Source organism: Schistocerca gregaria, chromosome X (assembly GCF_023897955.1).
Source record: "Schistocerca gregaria isolate iqSchGreg1 chromosome X, iqSchGreg1.2, whole genome shotgun sequence".
In the NCBI taxonomy this organism is placed as follows: domain Eukaryota; kingdom Metazoa; phylum Arthropoda; class Insecta; order Orthoptera; family Acrididae; genus Schistocerca; species Schistocerca gregaria.
In genome coordinates, this window is record NC_064931.1 from 201,996,876 (window position 1) to 202,016,288 (window position 19,413).

The window sequence follows — 19,413 nt, forward strand, 5'->3', positions numbered from 1 at the left end:
GAACACATATACTCTTTTACTTACTCCTCTGACAGTTCATTAAGACACCATAAGGTGTCGGCTGGTCCCGGCGGAGGTTCGAGTCCTCCCCCGGGGGTGTGTGTGTGTGTGTGTGTGTGTGTGTGTGTGTGTGTGTGTGTCCTTGGTATAATTTAGGTTAAGTAGTGTGTAAGCTTAGGAGTTAAGTCCCATAAGACTTCACACACGTTTTGTTAGAACCATAGCATGTTGATATACAGCCTACACTGTCCGTGGGAGAACCGGAGAATTTATATTTTTATATTTTATAGTACTTCCCTCTTCACATTGTGAGTAGAAGATTTATTTGCTTCCTAACCTCTTCTTGCGTAATCCATGGTTGGCAAATTAGCGGTACCTCTGTCATTCTGGTAATTACGGTCAACGATAAAAATTAAAGAGCGCTGGTAGTCTCTATAGTTGTGGAAATTCAAGATACATCGGGATAAATTATAATAAAATTGTTTTTCGCTAAACATATGCGGCGAAACATGAACGCACTCTACGTCCGCCATCTTCCGAAATTTTGCGTCAGTTAGAATTTCTGTTAAACACGTGATTTACACTGTGTTTGACAAGTCACGCTACACTGTCAAGCTTTTGGCAAACATAGTAAACTTTGACAAATTGTATGATCTTACAAGGGTGTCGTTATGCTTGATCGACCTACAGATACATAGGAAACGTATATAAGAATAACATTTGTTGATGTACCTATATATCCTTATACAGGGTGTTACAAAAAGGTACGGCCAAACTTTCAGGAAACATTCCTCACACACAAAGAAAGAAAATATGTTATGTGGACATGTCTCCGGAAACGCTTACTTTTCATGTTAGAGCTCATTTTATTACTTCTCTTCAGATCACATTAATCATGGAATGGAAACATACAGCAACAGAACGTACTAGCGTGACTTCAAACACTTAGTTACAGGACATGTTCAAAATGTCCGTTAGCGAGGATACATGCATCCACCCTTCGTCGGATGGAATCCTTGATGCGCTGATGAAGCCCTGGAGATTGGCGTATTGTATCACAGCCGTCCACAATACGAGCACGAAGAGTCTCTACATTTGATACCGGAGTTGCGTAGACAAGAGCTTTCAAATGCCCCCATAAATGAAAGTCAAGAGGGTTGAGGTCAGAAGAGCGTGGAGGCCATGGAATTGGTCCGCCTCTACCAATCCATCAGTCACCGAATCTGCTGTCGAGAAGCGTACGAACTCTTCGACTGAAATGTAGAGCAATGAGTCACATGTCAACATAAGCACCGAAGTCAACATTACCTTCCTTCAATAGGGCCAACTGGCGGTGAATCGACGAAGGGCCTTACATACTGACGAAACTAAAATGAGCTCTAACATGGAAAGTAAGCGTTTCCGGACACATGTCCACATAACATCTTTTCTTTGTGTGTGGGGAACGTTGCCTGAAAGTTTGGCCGTACCTTTTTGTAACACCCTGTATAAGAACAACATTGCTTGATGCACCTATATATCTTTATATGCGATCCAGTCACATTGAGACAACCCCACATGTTGGACGGCAACAAGCAATAATCACTCACAGACGGCAGGTTGGAGTGGGAAGACGCGGTGGGAGAGTCAGTGCAGCCGTTGTCGAAGTTTGGAAACGGAGTGTGATTATCGCACGTCCCAACGGGCAGGATCGTTGGCTTTCGGACTAAAGGTGGAAGCATTTCCGAAACGGCTAAGTTTGTGATCTGTTCGCTTGCCGCGGTGCTTAAAGTATACCGTGCGTGGCGAAATGGCTCTATCCAAAACCAGCTCCGAGGCATCTGTGGTGCACGGTGGGTCATTTATAACAGGGGTAAACAACGTCTGTCGAGATCTGTTGGGGCGAATAGAAGTATAAGTGACCGCCCAAATTAACCAACAGTGTCTATTCAACTACAGGTTAGCGATTATTACTGCATAAGGGCTTCCGCAGCAGGCACCTGGCACATGCTCCCTAGCTGACTGCCATTCATTGCCGAGGAAGGCCAACATTTGCAGGCCAATCCACAACAGGACGTCCATTTCTACATCTACATCCATATTCCGCAAGCCACCCGACGGTGTGTGGCGGAGGGTACCTTGAGTACCTCTATCGGTTCTCCCTTCTATTCCAGTCTCGTATTGCTCTTGGAAAGGAGGATTGTCGGTATACCTCTGTGTGGGCTCTAATCTCTCTGATTTTATCCTCATGGTCTCTTCGCGAGATATACGTAGGAGGGAGCAATATACTGCTCGACTCCTCGGTGAAGGTATGTTCTAGAAACCTCATCAAAAGCCCGTACCGAGCTACTGAGCGTCTCTCTTGCAGAGTCTTCCACTGGAGTTTATCTATCATCTCCGTAACGCTTTCGCGATTACTAAATGATCCTGTAACGAAGCGCGCTGCTCTCCGTTACATCTTCTCTATCTCTTCTATCAACCGTATCTGGTACGGATCCCACACTGCTGAGCAGTATTCAAGCAGTGGGCGAACAAGTGTACTGTAACCTACTTCCTTTGGTTTCGGATTGCATTTACTTAGGATTCTTCCAATGAATCTGTCTGGCATCTGCTTTACCGACGATCACTTTTATATGATCATTCCATTTTAAATCACTCCTAATGCGTACTCCCAGATAATTTATGGAATTAACTGCTTCCAGTTGCTGACAGCTATATTGTAGCTAAATGACAAGGGATCTTTCTTTCTATGTTTTCGCAGCACATCCCACTTGTCTACATTGAGATTAAATTGCCATTCCCTGCACCATGCATCAATTCGCTGCAGATCCTCCTGCATTTCAGTACAATTTTCCATTGTTACAACCTCTCGATATACCATAGCATCATCCGCAAAATGCCTCAGTGAACTGCCGATGTCATCCACAAGGTCATTTATGTATATTGTGAATAGCAACGGTCCTACGACACTCCCCTGTGGCACACCTGAAATCACTCTTACTTCGGAAGACTTCTCTCCATTGAGAATGACATGCTGCATTCTGTTATCTAGGAACTCTTCAATCGAATCACACAATTGGTCTGATAGTCCATATGCTCTTACTTCGTTCATTAAACGACTGTGGGGAACTGTATCGAACGCCTTGCTCAAGTAGAGAAACACAGCATCTACCTGGGAACCCGTGTCTATGGCCCTCTGAGTCTCTTGGACGAATAGCGCGACCTGGGTTTCACACTCGTCTTTTTCGAAACCCATGCTGATTCCTACAATGTAGATTTCTAGTCTCCAGAAAAGTTATTATAATTGAACAGGCCGACAGGCCGCCTATTATTATTATTATTATTATTATTATTATTATTATTATTATTATTATTATTATTATTATTATTACTCGCGTTTTATCCTCCATCGGACTCATTCCTATTGGCGTGTACGGCCCAGCGATATTCGTCGGAAGGGAGCGTTACAGTCTGGGCGTTTTCGTAGCATTCCTCCGGTGATATCGTCATTCCGGAAAAAAAACAGTATATCAACACAAGTGTTCATCTATCTTTCGGAACCATGTGTACCCCTAGATGCTCCTCGTTTTTTCTCGGCACGATGGCATCTACCAGGAGCACAGTGCAACGTGTCACACAGCTCGCAGTGTACCTGCGTAGGTCGAAGATAATCAGGATAAGTTTATCGTACTCACCTGGCCACGAAACTCACAGGATTAAAACCCAATCTAAAATTTGCAGGACCACCACGATCCGGCTGTTTGCGCCATGGATCCTAAAGAAACCAGCGGTACTGGGGTCTGCATGGCTCCACATTACTGTCGGTGCCTTCCAGAACCTCACTGATTGCCTTCCTGCACGTCTCACAGCGGGCCGCGCAGCGAAAGATGGTTATTCGGGCTTTTGACAGATGGTCACATTGCCCAGCCATAATGTAGTGTACATCCTCATTCCTCGTTGTACTTACTCCTTGTGTTTGTCATTAGCTTAGAAAGAAGCTTAGTTCCGAGTGTTCTCAACTCCGCCACTAGAGAGCCGGATGGGTCGAACTTGGATATATAGCCAGACACGACCGTGAAAATCTGGGCATATCCGGCTAAAGCTGAACGCCTAGATGCAGGGAGACCCCATAAAAAAAGCTATTGGCAGATTTGAATTTGGAGCGAGATTGTGACTTCTGTATCGTTGATTCTACCCAGGTTGATCGGTTTTAGGGAACAGTCCTCGTTGCACAGTCCGGCACTCGGTTTTAATGCGTCTGTGAGTTTAATTAGAAAACAGTGGATTAGATCTGTAGTTAAGTCACGTGTATGCGACAGTATCTTCTGACAATAGGTAAAATTTGGATACTTATACATGTAGATAAAGAGGTGCAATCCTTAAAATCGAGCGTCTGAAAATTCTCAGGGTAGACGTAGGCAACGAACGGTGAAGTATTCAGGGTAGATTTCTTTCAGTGTTCACTTAGAGTCGGCTGGTGAGCGGTTGAAGTGGGCTTTGTAAATTGCTGCCGAGAATATTCCTTCGGCAGAAAGCGTAGCCCGTACTATCGTAGCAACTTGTTTAAACAGAGTGAAAAGAAAAATCAGATTTCTGGTTATCATTAAATCTCTTAAGGCACATACACGGATGGCGTCTTACACAAGGTGTATTCCTATTTTCTACTAAATTTGGTGCACGAAAAAAATGTATGAGTCCAAGCTAATCTACAATTAAACAAAAGACACGCCCTCACGGGAGCTATTGAACATGATGGCATAGTGGATAAGTTAATTGTTCGAAGGGAATAGCGCGATTCAAATCGCCGTTAGGGAATCCAGTTTATGTGTCAGTGGTTACCCGAATTAGCTTTTCCGTGTTGGACGACTGCTAGCCAGTCTGGACCCTCCCGACAACTTATGGAAGTGTCATTGCAAAATATATATTCGGGAATCATTCATAGCTGAACAAATGTTGAGAAAATTATTTCCGTCCGTCTGTCGGATTGCGTAGCGTATGTCATCAACCATTTGGTTTTTCATTGTGAACGCTAAGTACATTTTGCTTAGTAGTGGAAAACTGTATACCTTGTGCCGTGTATTTGACTCGAATATGTGAAGCAAAATCGAAAAAAAGTAGAAGATCAGAAATCCAAAAGTTTTGACTTCCAAAGGTACTGTTGCAGCAGCGCAGGAAACTTCACACGTTATATCGCCAGTCGTGTAGATGACGCTGTTGGGCGTAGGACGGAGGATACGCACAGGTTAGTGCATCTTTCACACATCACATGTATCGTCAACACCGAATAAAGTAAGACTTTCCACATACTACATTTTCCGCTCATCTCTTTCGCTGTATGTTGCTCCAGCTTTCACGTTATAGTATGGGCAAATTTCAGGCGTCCGTGTTCAGCGGATATCAAAGTCTGCTGTAAAACGCGTATTATGAGCTGCTGTAGATAAAGCTGGTTTAAGCTATCAGACAAAGAATACCACGCATGCCGTTTGCACACCATGTAATGCGGCTATCGTCTTTCGCATGTTTTATTTCGCACATACAAGGTGTCCCAGGAAGAATGGTCAATATGAACAGATACACGATGTGATAAAAAGTAACCGGACACCCTTAAAAACAAATGTTTTTCATATTAGGTGCATTGTGCTGCCACCTATTGCCAGGTACCCCATATCAGCGACGTCATTAGTCAAATGGTTCAAATGGCTCTGAGCACTATGGGACTTACCATCTGAGGTCATCTGTCCCCTAGAACTTAGAACTACTTAAACCTAACTAACCTAAGGACATCACACACGTCCATGCCCGGGGCAGGATTCGAACCTGCGACCGTAGCGGTCGCGCCTAGAACGCTTAGCCACTTCCGGCTGTCATTAGTCATTTGTCATTAGACATCGTGAGAGAGCAGAATGAGGCGCTCCGTAAACTCACGTAGTTGGAACGTGGTCAGGCGATTGTGTGTCACTTGTCATACGTCTGTACGCAACATTTCCACGTCCCTAAACATCCCTAGGTCCATTGTTTTTGATGTCATAGTCAAGTGGAACCGCGAAGGGACTTGTACACCACAAAAGTTTACAGGTCGACTTCGTCTGTTGACTGACAGATAACTCAGACATTTGAAGAGGATCGTAATGTGTAATAGGCAGACCTCTATCCAGACCATCACACAGGAATTCCAAACTGCATCAGGATCCACTGCAAGTACTATGACAGTTAGGCGAGAGGTGAGAAAACTTCGACTTCATGGTCGAATGGCTGCTCATAAGCCACTCATCATGCCGGTAAATGCCAAACAACGCCTCGCTTGGTGTAAGCAATGTAAACGTTATACTATAGAACAGTGGAAAAACGTTGCGTGGAGTGACGAATCACTGTACATAATATGGCAATCCGATGGCAGGGTGTGGGTATGGTGAATGCCCGGTGAACGTCATCTGCCAGCGTGTGTGGTGCCAACAGTAAAATTCGGAGGCGGTGCTGTTATGGTGTGGTCGTGTTTTTCATGGAAGAGGTTTGCACCCGTTGTTGTTTTGCGTGATACTATCACAGCACAGACCTAAATTGATGTATTAAGCACCTTCTTGCTTCCCACTGTTGAAGAGCAATTCGGGGATGGCGATTTCATCTTTAGACACGATCGAGCACCTGATCATAGTGCACGGCCTGTGGCGGAGTGGTTACACGACAATATTATCCCTATAATGGACTGACCTGTACCGAGTCCTGACCTGAATCTTTTGGATGTTTTGGAACGCCAACTTCGTGCCAGGCCTCACCGACGGACATCAATACCTCTCGTCATTGCAGCACTCCTTGAAGAATGGGCTGCCATTCCCCAAGAAACCTTCCAGCACCTAATGAACGTATGCCGTCGAGTGTGTAAGCTGTCATCAAGGCTAAGGTTGGGCCAACGCCATGTTGAATTCCAGCATTACCGATGGAGGGGGCCACGAACATGTAAGCCATTTTCAGCGAGGTATCCAGCTACTTTTGATCACATTGTGTATGATAGGAACAATCATTCGAAGCAAAAACGTATCGTAAACATGTAATCTAAAATGTCTACCTTACGAGCTGTGAGCAGTTGTTCATATTCGCTACTGTGAAACACATCTCCACTACTCAACAAGCCTCATAGCTCTTAAGATAGGCCTTTTAGAGCCCATAGGTACTAGATATTTTTGCTTCGAATGATCGATCCTATCATATCCCTGAATACTGACGATTCCTCCTGGGGCACGCAGTATATCAATGAGAAATGTAAGCGAGGTCTACTTCTGAAACACAATGGTGTACTTCCTTTAGCCATTTTAGAAATAACTACACAAAATTAAAATAGATCATTTAATGTAGTTAATGGTCGCATGGAAGATTTTAGCGCGTTCAGTAACATTTTCTGTGGTTTCCTTATTTTTAATGAATTGTATATTAAATTTTTATTTTGCGAGGCATCCACAATGGTTCTGCAAAACGTTCATGGTAAATAAGTGCGCCCACAGTTGTAAAATACTTAATTGAACTAAGTCTTGACGACAGAAGTCCGTATACACCACCACGGTTTCGGGGTTATAGCCCCATCATCAGGTGTATCTGAAATACAGCAGCAGTAAGACGTCGTGTGCATGCCCTAACAACTGATGGGCAAACATCTAAATAGGTACTCCACAAGCCACCGTAAGGTACGTGGCGGAGGGTACCCTGTACCAGTACTTGTCATTTCCCCTCCTGTTCCACTCGCAAATAGAGCGAGAGAAAAACGACTGTCTGTACCCCTCCGTATGAGCCCTAATTGCTTCTATCTTATCTTCGTGGACCTTACGCGCGATGTTTGTTTGCGGCACCAAACTCGTTCTGCAGTCAGCTTCGAATGCCGGTTCTCTAAATTTTCTCAATAGTGTTTCCCGAAAAGAACGCCGCCTTTCCTCCAGGGATTCCCATTTGAGTTCTCGAAGCATCTCCGCAACACGTAAGTTTTGTTCGAACCTATCGGTAACAAGTCTAGCAGCCTTCCTCTGAATTGCTTTGATGTCTTCTTCAATCCGACCTGGTACCGATCCATAACACTCCAGAAGCATTCAAGAATAGGTCCCACCAGCGTCCTATATGCGTTCTTCTTTACAGGTGAACCACTGTTTCCTACAATTCTGCCAATAACCCGAAGTCGAGCGTTTGTCTTCCCTAGCACAGTTTTCACATGCTCATTCCACCTCATATCGCTTCGTAACGTTAAGTCCAGAAATTTAAACGACTTCACTCTGTCAAGCTGGACACTAGTAGTACTGTACCCGAACGTTACAGGTTTGATCTTTTTACTCACTCTTAACTTACATTTTACACATTTCGGGCTAGCTGCCATTCGTCACACCAACTGGAAATTTGGTCCAAGTCGTCTTGTATCTTCCTACAGTTCTCGGCTTTGACACCTTACCGTAAACCACGGCATCGTCAGCAAACAACCGCAGACTGCTGCCGACCCTGTGTGCCAAATCTTTTATGTATATAGAGAACAACAGCGAGCCGATCACACTTCCGTGGAGCACTCCGGACGATACCCTATCTCTCATGAACACACGCCGTCGAGGACAACATACTGGGTTCCATTGTTCAAGAAGTCTTCGAGCCACTCACATATCTGTGAACTTATTCCTTATGCTCTTACCTTCATTTACACCCTGCAATGGGCATCTTGTCAGAAGCTTCCCGGAAATCGGCAATCTTCCTGTTGCCCTTCATTCATAGTTCTCAGCATAGCATGTGAGAAAAGGGCAAGCTGAGTTTCGCTCGAGTGAAACTTGCTAAAACCATACTGATTCGTGGACATCAGCTTTTTAGCCTCAGGAAAGTTTATTATATTCGAACTATCGTATGTGGACCGTCAAAACGTGGGTGCATACACTAATCAGCCTGAACATTATGACCACATACCTAACAGCCGGTATGTCCACCTGTGGCACCGATAATAGGGGCGACGCGATATGACGTGAAAGCAGTGAGGCCTTGGTAGGTTGCTGGAGGGAGTTGGCACCACGTATGCACAAACAAGTCGCCTAATACCAGTAAATTCGGGGAGGAGGCGGTGAGCTGCCAGATGTGTTTGATAGAGTTCATATTTGCTAGTTGGGGGCCAGCACATCAATTCAAACTGGCCACTGTGTTTCTCGAATCACTCCATCATATTCGTGGCCTTGTGAAATTTGCGCATTATCGTGTTGAAAAATACCCCTGCCGTCAGGAAACTTTAACGTCATGAAAGGGTGTACGTGCTCTGCAATCAGTGTACAATACTCTTCGGCAGTCACGGTGCCTTGCACGTGCTCCACTGGAACCATGGATGCCCACGTGAATGTTGCTCAGAGCATAATGGAACCGCCGCCAGCTAGTCTCCGTCCCGCAGTACGGGTGTCGAGGAGCTGCTCCCCTGGGTGACGACGGATTCGCGCCCTCCCATCGGCATGCTGAAGAAGGTACCGGAATTCATTAGACCATGCAAGGCACTGCCACTGCGCCAACGTCCAGTGCCGATGGTCACGTGCCCATTTCAGTCGTAGTTGCCGATTTCGTGGTGTTAACATTGGTACATGCACGGGTCGTCAGCTGCGGAGACCCATTGATAGGACTTCTGTGTACACTGTGTATTCACACGCACTTGTACTCTGCCCAGCATTTAAGCCTACCGAATTCGCCGCCTGCCCTGTATTACCAGTCTGCCGAGGCTACCGAGCAGAGCAAGGAGCAGAGCTGTCTACGACTTCCGACATCTGTAATGAGGGCTGGCCGCCCAATCCCCCAACTTCTGGACAGGGTTTCGCCGCGTGTTGAAGACACTCGCCACAGCACTCCTCGAACACCCGGCAAGGCGTACAGTTTCCGAAACGCTCGTGCCGAGCGTCCAGGTGATCACACTCTGCTCTCCGTCAAACTCAGACAGATCGCGGGCCTTCCCCATTCTACACGCAGACAGCACGCTCACTGGTACTACATACACCGTGCATGTGTGTGTGTGTGTGTGGCTAGTGGTTATTCGTCGCCAGGTGACGCTGCTATCGTCCTGGCGGCTTTATATCGACGAGCGTTAAACGGTTGGTAATAAATAATTATTTCACAACTAAATTAAGTAATGCATCTCTGATTTACTTTATTGGTCTGGAATGTAATATGTTGTAAAAACTACATAACCGTTCGTAAAAATTGAAACAGGCTGAATGGGTACTCGGGAGCATAAACTTCCTCCTCTACGGTTTAAAATATTAACAGTCGAGTAGACTGCCTCAAAGAATATAAATACCTATAGGAACTCTTAATATTCGCCCACTTTCCGTAGGCCCTGTAAGTCCCTTTCTTGTATAGAGGGAAGTTTTTACTCCTAACTATAGACAAAAATGTTTTGAAGTTTAAAAAAAAATGCAGCAAATATCATGTGTCGACTCTGAGGAAGTGTCTGTGTATACAATACAGACTTAGCATTTCTCATTAATATTTGAGAATGGCTTCAACAGCTCTACTTTTGCTATTTTGTGTAAGTGTATTTAGATTTATTGACTGCGTGTTGCAGAGGTCGAGTCGATGGACCGCTAAAACATTTGTAGCAAATTTCACTTTAACCCTTCACTGGCTAGCGGAACATAGGTGTCCCACGTACAAATTTAATTCCCACAGTTCGCAGGGATATGAAAGTCCCGTATGTGTGGTGTGGGCTCTAGCGCTGAGTGTATCAACTGTTTAGAGCCAACAGGCTAATTTATTAGCACCTCATGCGCTAGATACCGCGTAATTTTTTTCAGCTGTACATTGCGCGCCTCATGTTTCGGCGGTTTTATGTATTTTTTTCCAGTTTGCAGTTGATAAGCACTGGAAAGGTATTTGTCTTTCTTAAGCTATTTACTAGACACGCAGGTGTTTGTGCACACATTTAGAAATAAAACACTTTTAAATTCGGTTAGAGGTTTTCCGTTATCGGCAGTGTATGTACAGAATTCTGTTCATGCCTTTTGTTCATATGTGTATCTAAATTTTATCTGTATATTTTACATCTATGTATTTTATTCGGTGTTTAAACATTACTTTGTTTACCTCGATTTGATATGATGGTTTCTTTTGTGATTAATGCTTGTCGTCCCCTGCTCTTTATATTTCTAAAGCAGCGTTACAATAGCAAGGGTGGACAGAAATTCGGTCACATTTTCCTCCGTTATTACGATTCCACATGATAAAAGTGCTTGCTATTGCACCGTCCTAAAGAGAGAAAAAAAGAAACACGTTGTCATCATTTGAATGACTTACTGCCAATAGCGGTTCTTTGTCTCCGCTGGTCAGACAGGTTTAGAGCTCCCATTACAACTGTGTACTGTTACGGATGCAGGACACGATATAGCCTGAAGCCATACTATATCTATTTTTTATTGTGCCGCATCTTGGATCTTCCGGATGGTGAGCAATTGACAAAACTGCAGCTGGCTTCTTATCGTGCCATTTTACTGTAGATACACCCCTTTTTGTATGGCTGGTGATGTGCGCTGTGCTGTTGGAAAACATTTTCTGGTAAGGAGCATAAGGAGACGATGCAGACACTGCAGCGCACGGAAGCAAGAAATAAACATTAATTTCATACGTAGCTACTGCTAAGTACCACTGTATATTGAGCCTTGTTTTGAAAAATTCCATGTAAATGTTAAGGTATGAGTAAATAAATTGGTTTGACATAATAATGGTACTTACATTCTTCTTTCTGCGGATCTGAATTCCTAGCAAAAAAATAATTTGAGTGGGACGTATACGGCACACATAAGCAATAAATTTGGGAAACCATTTATTCCTCCTCGAGTCCAGCGGGACATATACATCCGACTTAAAATAATTGTAAAAATAAGTCTGGTCCCTTTAATCCCACAAACCGACCGCAACCAGTTGTAAAAATATAAACAACAGTGGTAATGTAGGAACATAGTCTGACGTGGTATCCATTCCAAAATCAGGAAATTAGTTTCCGGTAATATGCGAAATTTTAAATTATTCGGCCACGGAAGGGTTAACCCGAAACTTCGTGGCACGTTGAAGCTGTACCAGACTGGGACTTGAACCACGACGCTTGACATTTGCGGGCAATGGTCTTACCAATCGAGCAATCCGTGAACGACTTTCGGTACGCCTTACAGATGTACATCTAAGAGTACCTCTCCTACGCCCTAAGCTTCATAGTTCTGGATACGTTGCTGGACTAGCACTCTAGTAAGACAGGGTGATGCATAGAAATGGCTACAGCCATTGGCTACAGCCTAGGCTGTCTAAGATTCATTTGGATTTTACTTTAGCTTCTTTTTTTCCACTCAGATTTGGCTAACTGTTCACTGTGTAGTACTTAAGGCTTTTGGCCTTTCTTTCCCTCTCTTCCCATAACCTCTTCATTCTTTCACTCCTTCGTTTCTCTCCTCCTCGGAAATCTAACGCGTGAACCTCCTCGTTAGTGATTTCTCTTCCAATGATTTGCTTCTGAATTCTTCTCCGTTTCGTATCATCTCGATTGTAATAAAAGTTTCTTGTGCATCTCTTCTGACTTCTATGCAGTTGGAGGTAGCTTTGAATTATGTGACGTAATTGAGGATTTTTTGCTCAGACGGTATTGGTCCATTCTTGCTAGGTGTCCATACAATTTCTGCCTTCGTTTTCGAAGTGTGTCTGTTAATTTTTCGGTGTACTTGTGTTCTTATCCTTCAAAGTTCCGTCAGTAGTCCTCCGTCTTCCCAGAATGTTCCTAACAATCCTCCTTTCCTTCTTTTGAAGTTCGTCCAACTGACTTTCTTTATTTAGACGAAGACACTACAAATTACAGTCTTCCTGGTTTTGTAACTGAATTATAGTGCCTAATTTTGGCATTGTATGATAGGGCTCGTTCGTTGCACCTGCTGTATATTTAGAAGCAAGGTCTTATTATCTGGCTCATCCTTTAACTGTCTCTTTGTCCATTCCATTTGCTTGAATCTATTTTCCTGAGTAATTGAATTTATTTCTTCTACTGATGTTTCCATATTTTACCTCAGAGAATTTCTGTCTTTGTGTTCCATATATTTCTTATTTTTGTAAGAGATTTAGAGACCTTTAGCCTCTTTATTGTGACTGTAGGATGGCTTAGAACTGAGTGCATTAAAGGCTACTTTACGCTGTAAACGAAACGTTCATTTAAACAAAGTGTCTCATGAATTTACTCGAAGAGTTAGTGCTAACATAAAACAAGCTCAAAACACTACACTCAGTGGAAAGTGACTGAGCGAAAATCAGTGGCTGATAACGAAAAAGGTTTTTACCAATTTAATATATCGTCAGTGGTGGCCTAGTTTAAAAACTGTACCAGAGGGGTGACTCGTTGGTCTAGGTTTTCGTAGTTCAGAGACATGTGGCATGCATCAATTTGAATCATCCTGCCGAGATGACAGATGATACTAATCTCCGCTTGACGTATTTCGTTCGTAGACATGGACCATCGAGCTCCTTTTTTATCTTCAGTTGATGCTTTTGATATATTGACCGAAAAAACTCAACCGTTCATGATCAGTAAGACGCACGTTAGTGCGATCCGCTTGTAACAGCCTTCGTGTGGGAGAACTAACAGAGATGGCGGAGTCGTGTACGTGGTATTGAACTCTGTCAGCTGCAGCGCAGTTCAAATTATCGCCAGGCTATAGAGACATAGGGGCAGGAATTCAGAAGCCTTGTCTCACATTCCTTCGTCCAGTGGTTGTGGCAGACATGGGTAGTATTCTCCGGTTACTGGTTATCTTACAAAGGTTAAAAAGAAAAATTATTTCAATTGCACTTCAGCAAACACCGGCCATAACGTTTTCGGCAGACGAAATCAACTTAGCCATCTATTGTGCCAGACCATCAGCTTCTACCGACTGTTCGGTCTCCGGAGTGGAGTGGTGTACGTGCGTCTTATCTGCAGTACAAAATCGGCGCACGAGGTCAGTCGAACTGTCTATCGAAATAATCTCTATAAATTCGTTTCCGCACTTGCTTTTGTTATGGGTTGCAAAAAATGTGGAACATTTCATGCAAAAATCATTCTCATAGTTACTTTTACGTGTAAAATACATCAGTCTTTCTTGCAGTATGCCTATGGCCTATGCTCTAATATACAGATTTGTTACAGGCCTATGAAAAAAGTGTGATCGTAGGATAATGAACATTTTCAGAGACATCTAGAAGAGAAATGACGAATAAACTACAGAAAGAAACCCATTTAAATAACCACGTTAGAGGATAACAGCTGTTCATTGCATACCACTGTTACGGTCAGGTTACAAATACTGCTCAATGAGAGGACCATCTGCATCCATAACAGCCTGGAACCGCACTAGACAGTGACTTAAACAATTTGTGGCGCAACTGGCCGTCGACCTCTCTCAACTCGCCAATTGATTCGAACTTTCGAATCGTATTCTTTAACCCCGGTGCAGAAAGAAGTCATCTCCGTACTCATTTAATGCGTCGACACTCACAAAGAGCAGCAGCACCGTTGCTACTGTATGAGTAAAGCCCTGCTCACTTTATCCAGACCCATTTTGACTGTCTGAAACTGTAATGCGCACTGAAGCTTGTGTATCAACCCTGCGTCTGCGTCACCATACCAGCCTTATGGCAAGTCATGTCACTAAGACTACTAACAGCGAAAATCTTCCAGCGTTGTGCCTGAACATCATTCATATGAAGTTGGCTGCCCATATGGTAAATAGTTTCCGTCTACACTGGCTCAGGTAGCGAAAGTTTAATTGCAACCAACCTGTACAACTTTAATCGCTGATCATCCAATACACTATCGTCCACACCAACTGTTTTCATCTGTGTCGCCAGTTTTAGCACGTCTTTATATGGCTCATCTTTAATAAACGGACAACCTCGTTTGAATGTAGCTGCCTATTACATAAATTCGCAAACAGTAACAGACTCTTTGTATGCCATTTGAAAGTTCTGGAAGCACTGACGTAGGCAATAAATCGTCCGAAAAAAAAGTGGCATGACGTACCATTTCCTCTAGTTGAGCAATATGCACGCTTGAAAGTAGTTATACAGGGTGAGTCACTAACTATTGCCACATAGAATAACTCCGAAAGTATGATGGAAATGAAGTCCCATGCTTCCTGACAGAGCGTAGGGGAACGATGCGGGAGACTCGCACGGCCATACTAGGCAAGGTGCTAATGGAGGTGGTTTGCCGTTGCCTTCCTCTGACCGTAATGGGGATGAATGATGATGATGAAGACGACACAACACCCAGTCACCTCGGGGCATGTGAAAATCCCTGACCCCGCCGGGAATCGAAGCCAGGACCCTGTGCTCGGGAAGCGAGAACGCTACCGCGACACCACGAGCTGCGGACCGGAAGTATGATAGTAGTTGAAAAGTCTGTGGGACAGACGTTGCATGGGACAGCGGGGGCCATAACATGACGTCGGTTTTTTGTTACCAGGTGGGGTCGCGTCGAGATATGGTCAACTTTTTTTTATGGGATGCTACAGTTTGGTACTTACTTTGTGATAGCGGCTATCGAGACGAATCCAATGATGTGTAACAGTAACGTCTTAGTCAAAAAGGTGGCATGAACGTCTATTTGCAGGAGGTGTTCGAAGTGATGACCATTGGTATCAGTGCAGTGCTGCAATCTTCTTATCATGGCTTGAGTGGTATTTCTTATCACTTCGGCACATATCGAAGCATATGCTCTGACAATTCTCTCTCATATATCGTGCAAATAGTAAATTTTCGCCGAATGCGGCGTACCCATCTAACGTGCCATTGACATGTAAGCACCATTCGACGGTTTCGAAATAAAACATTAGTATATGTATAATAAACTGAGGACAACTGATTCTTCAACGCATTGGAAACATATCCGGCAAAGCAAAGTTACTAACGAGGAAACGGAAACTGCCACTATTGCCACTGTGGTTCGAGATCCTCGTTAGTTAGCGTCAAATCGCAAGGGAATCAGGCATGAGCCAGAGTATTAGTGTTGGTGATCGGCGTCGCCGTAAATATCATCCTTACCATACCAGTCTCCACCAAGAATTAATTGGTACGGATTGTATGCGTCTCATTGAATTCTCCCGATTGGGCTCAGCTTCAGACTCAGAGGGATGACACATTTATTAATTTGATTTTATGTACTGACGAGGCTATATTGACGAACCATGGAAATGTGAATATGCTTAAAATGCGTTGTTGGGCAACTGAAAATCCATGTTGATTGCGGCAAGTTTCACACCAAAAGCCGTGGTCGGTGAATGTATGGTGTGGGGTTATGGAGGACAGAATTGTAGGCCCATATTGCGTCGGAGGAAATCTTCATGGTAGGAGGCACACCACATTTCTGCAAGAAACATCAGGTCTATTTTTGGAAAAAATACCTTTAGGAACAAGGAAGAGTATGCGGTATCAACACGATGGCTGTCCGGCACATTTTTCGCGGATGGCTAGAAATGAGTTCAAGAGACAATTCCCAAATCCTTGGATTAGACGCGGAGGAGATGTGTCGTGGCCGGCTCGTTCGCAGACTTGACGCCTCTGGATTTTTTTCTTGTGGGGATTCGTGAAAGACAATGTTTATAAAGACGTTCCAACTACATCTAAAGACATTTAGAAAAAACAAAGTTGATCTTCATATCTCTGAAGCGACCCCACGTAGCAACAAAAAACCAACGTCATAGTATGGGCCCCGTTGTCACATGCAACTTTTCTCCCACAAACTTTTCAGCTACTATCATACTTTCGAAGTTATTCTTGGTGACAATAGTTAATGACTCACCCTGTGTATAAATAAACCTATTCCGCTGATCAACATGTCAGTGACGGGCGCAATAGGCTAAGTATCAACATAACGGTAACAAAATTTCATTCATATCAACGCAATCTCCACAATGGCCTTTCCATCTTGGTCCTGTACACACAGGTGACAAAAGGAATGCGGTAGCGATGTGCACACACAAATATGGCGGTATTGTCACATCCACATGGTATAAAACGGCAATGTATTGGCGGAGCTGTCGGGTGATAATGTGAAAACGTTTCTGTCGTTGTTATGGTCGCGCAAAGGGAATTAACAGACCTCGAAAGCGGAGTTGTGGTTGGAGCTAGATGCATGCATATGACATTCCATTTCTGAAGTCATTAGGGAATTCAGTATTCCGAGATGATTGATAACGAGTGTACCGACAAGACAAAATTTCAGGGATTACCTCCTCTCACCACGGGCAACGCAGTGACCAATGGCTTTCACTTAACAAGCGCGAGCAGTGGCGTTTACGTAGAATTGTCAAAGGTAACAGACGAGCAACACAGCGTGAAATAACCGCAGAAATCAATGTGGGACGTCCGACGAACGTATCCGTTAGGACATTGCGGCGAAATTTGTGGGATATGGCAGCAGACTGTCGACGGGAGTGCGTCTGCAAACAGCACCACACCGCCTGTTCCAGTTGGAAAGAGCTTGCGGTACGGTCAGAGCGTGGCGTAGGCTCCACGAAGCCATGGATGCAAGTTCACAAAAAGGCACTGTGCAAGTTAATGGTGACTTTATAATGGTGCGGGCTGTGTTTACATGGAATGGACTGTGTGCTCTGGGTCATTGACTGGAAATGGTTATGTTCGGCTACTCGGAAACAATTTACAGCTGTTGATCTACGTTATGTTCGGAAACAACGATGGAAGTTTCATGGATGACAATGCACCATATCACCGGACCGCAATTGTTCGCGATTGGTTTGAAGAACATTCTTGACAGTTCGAGCAAATGGTTTGGCCACCCAGATCGCCCGACAGGAATCCCGTCGATCATTTATGGGACGTAATTGGGAAGTTTGTGCACAAAATCCGGCACAGACAAGACTTCAGCTATTATGGACGGCTATAGAAGCACCCTGGCTCAGTATTTCTATAGGGGACTTCTTGAGTCGATGCAATGTCGAATTGGTGCACTATGCCGGGCAAAAGGAGGTCCAACACGATATTAGGGGATATCCCATGACTTCGGTCACCTCAGTGTACCTAGTAATGAGCGAGGTGACGAAATAATAAGACGCTGGCCCGTAGTCTGGAGGACGGTGGATTAAATCGCTCAGATTTAGGTTGTTGTGGCTTCCCTAAATTTGTTAGGGCAGAAGCTGGTATGGGTCCTTCGTGGAAAAAGGGCACAGCCGATTTCCTTCAACATACTTCCCCAGTCTGAGCTTGAGCTAATGCTCCGTCTCTAATGATCTTGACGTCGACGGAAAGTCAAACCGTAATCGTCCTCCGTTTCTTTTCGTACTCCAGCACTTCTTCAAATCACGTCTGCACGTTCTGGATCTGTTCCGTTAAGAAGGTTATCAGCAATTCCTTCTCTCATTCTTGACGTAGTGCTACGTTTCAGACGGTCACGTGGCGTCAGCCTGTGACGGTGCACCCCTCCCTTGTGCTCGCTCCTCCGTTAAACTGTCTATTAGGTCGCGACGCGGCGTCTTGGAGCGACAACAGCGTCGTGAAGTGGTGCTAATGCGGCTGCGAATAGCCAATTGCGGTCACTGCCACAGGAGTCGCGGTCCCAGTGCGAAGCTTCTCGGCGGGCTTACTGCTGCTTGCAAAGGTAAGGAACGGCGTACCGGCCTTCATTCATAATCTGTCTGCTGTCGTTTCGTCGCGATTCGAATTACCTTCATCCAATCCTGACACCCACTGTCCATGGCTTGGTCATTTCTCTGTGATACAAATCTCGTGGAGAAACGCAGAGGACGTTAAAACACCGCAGTTGTGAAATTATCTTGTGAGGTACTTTATATATAAAGCTTTCTGCGTATAAAAATCCAAGAGTGTATCAATAGTAACTGCCTGTGCGAAACAAATTGTGATCAGCCTTAAACATGTTTCAACGAAATTTCATCAGTAAGTACTCTTTATTGAGTGATATAAAATTTTGTTGGAAACCAGACATAAGACATTCCAAAAGCACTGTTACGATCTTTGTGACAGGCAAAGGAAGGTAAGGCACTATGCAGTGGTAGATAGCAGGTTTAGTAATAGTACTCATTTGATGCAGTCGGTTTTGAAAGGGCCTTATTCCAAATTTAGAAAAATGATCTAAGAACGTTACCGTATTCTAAATTCATAGATACCTCTTTCTGCGTGTGTAGGACATTATTCCACACGCTGTAAATGTGTCTTTGGGACTTCGTTACAGTGACGTCATTTCTGAAAGGACTGTACTGCTGGAGTAATGCACTTCCAATGGCGATCATCTTTGCATGCCATCTATCGAATACCTTATGCACTATTCATTACTAATCGCTTTTCGTAGTTCAACTGTTATTTCTGACCAGTGCTGCAAGATGTAAAAAGCATCAAGTATGGAGTTAAAACGTAGTGAAAGTGTCAAGAATCTTTTATTTCTGGAAGTATATGTTCTTAATTTTGAAA

At 44.1% G+C, this 19,413-nt stretch overlaps 1 protein-coding gene across 5 annotated transcripts in view; it reads left to right on the forward strand.

Moving 5' to 3' along the window:
* Positions 1-19,413, forward strand: part of LOC126297575 (ribosomal protein S6 kinase 2 beta) — a 547,735-nt gene that overhangs the window by 220,885 nt on the left and 307,437 nt on the right. Inside the window, exon 1 of one of the 5 annotated variants that reach the window (XM_049988542.1) lies at positions 18,530-18,586. The exons of the other annotated variants lie outside the window; for them this stretch is intronic. The gene's annotated coding sequence lies outside the window, so the exon portion shown is untranslated. Of the gene's footprint in view, positions 1-18,529; positions 18,587-19,413 lie in introns of those variants that run through there. 5 annotated transcript variants of the gene reach the window in all.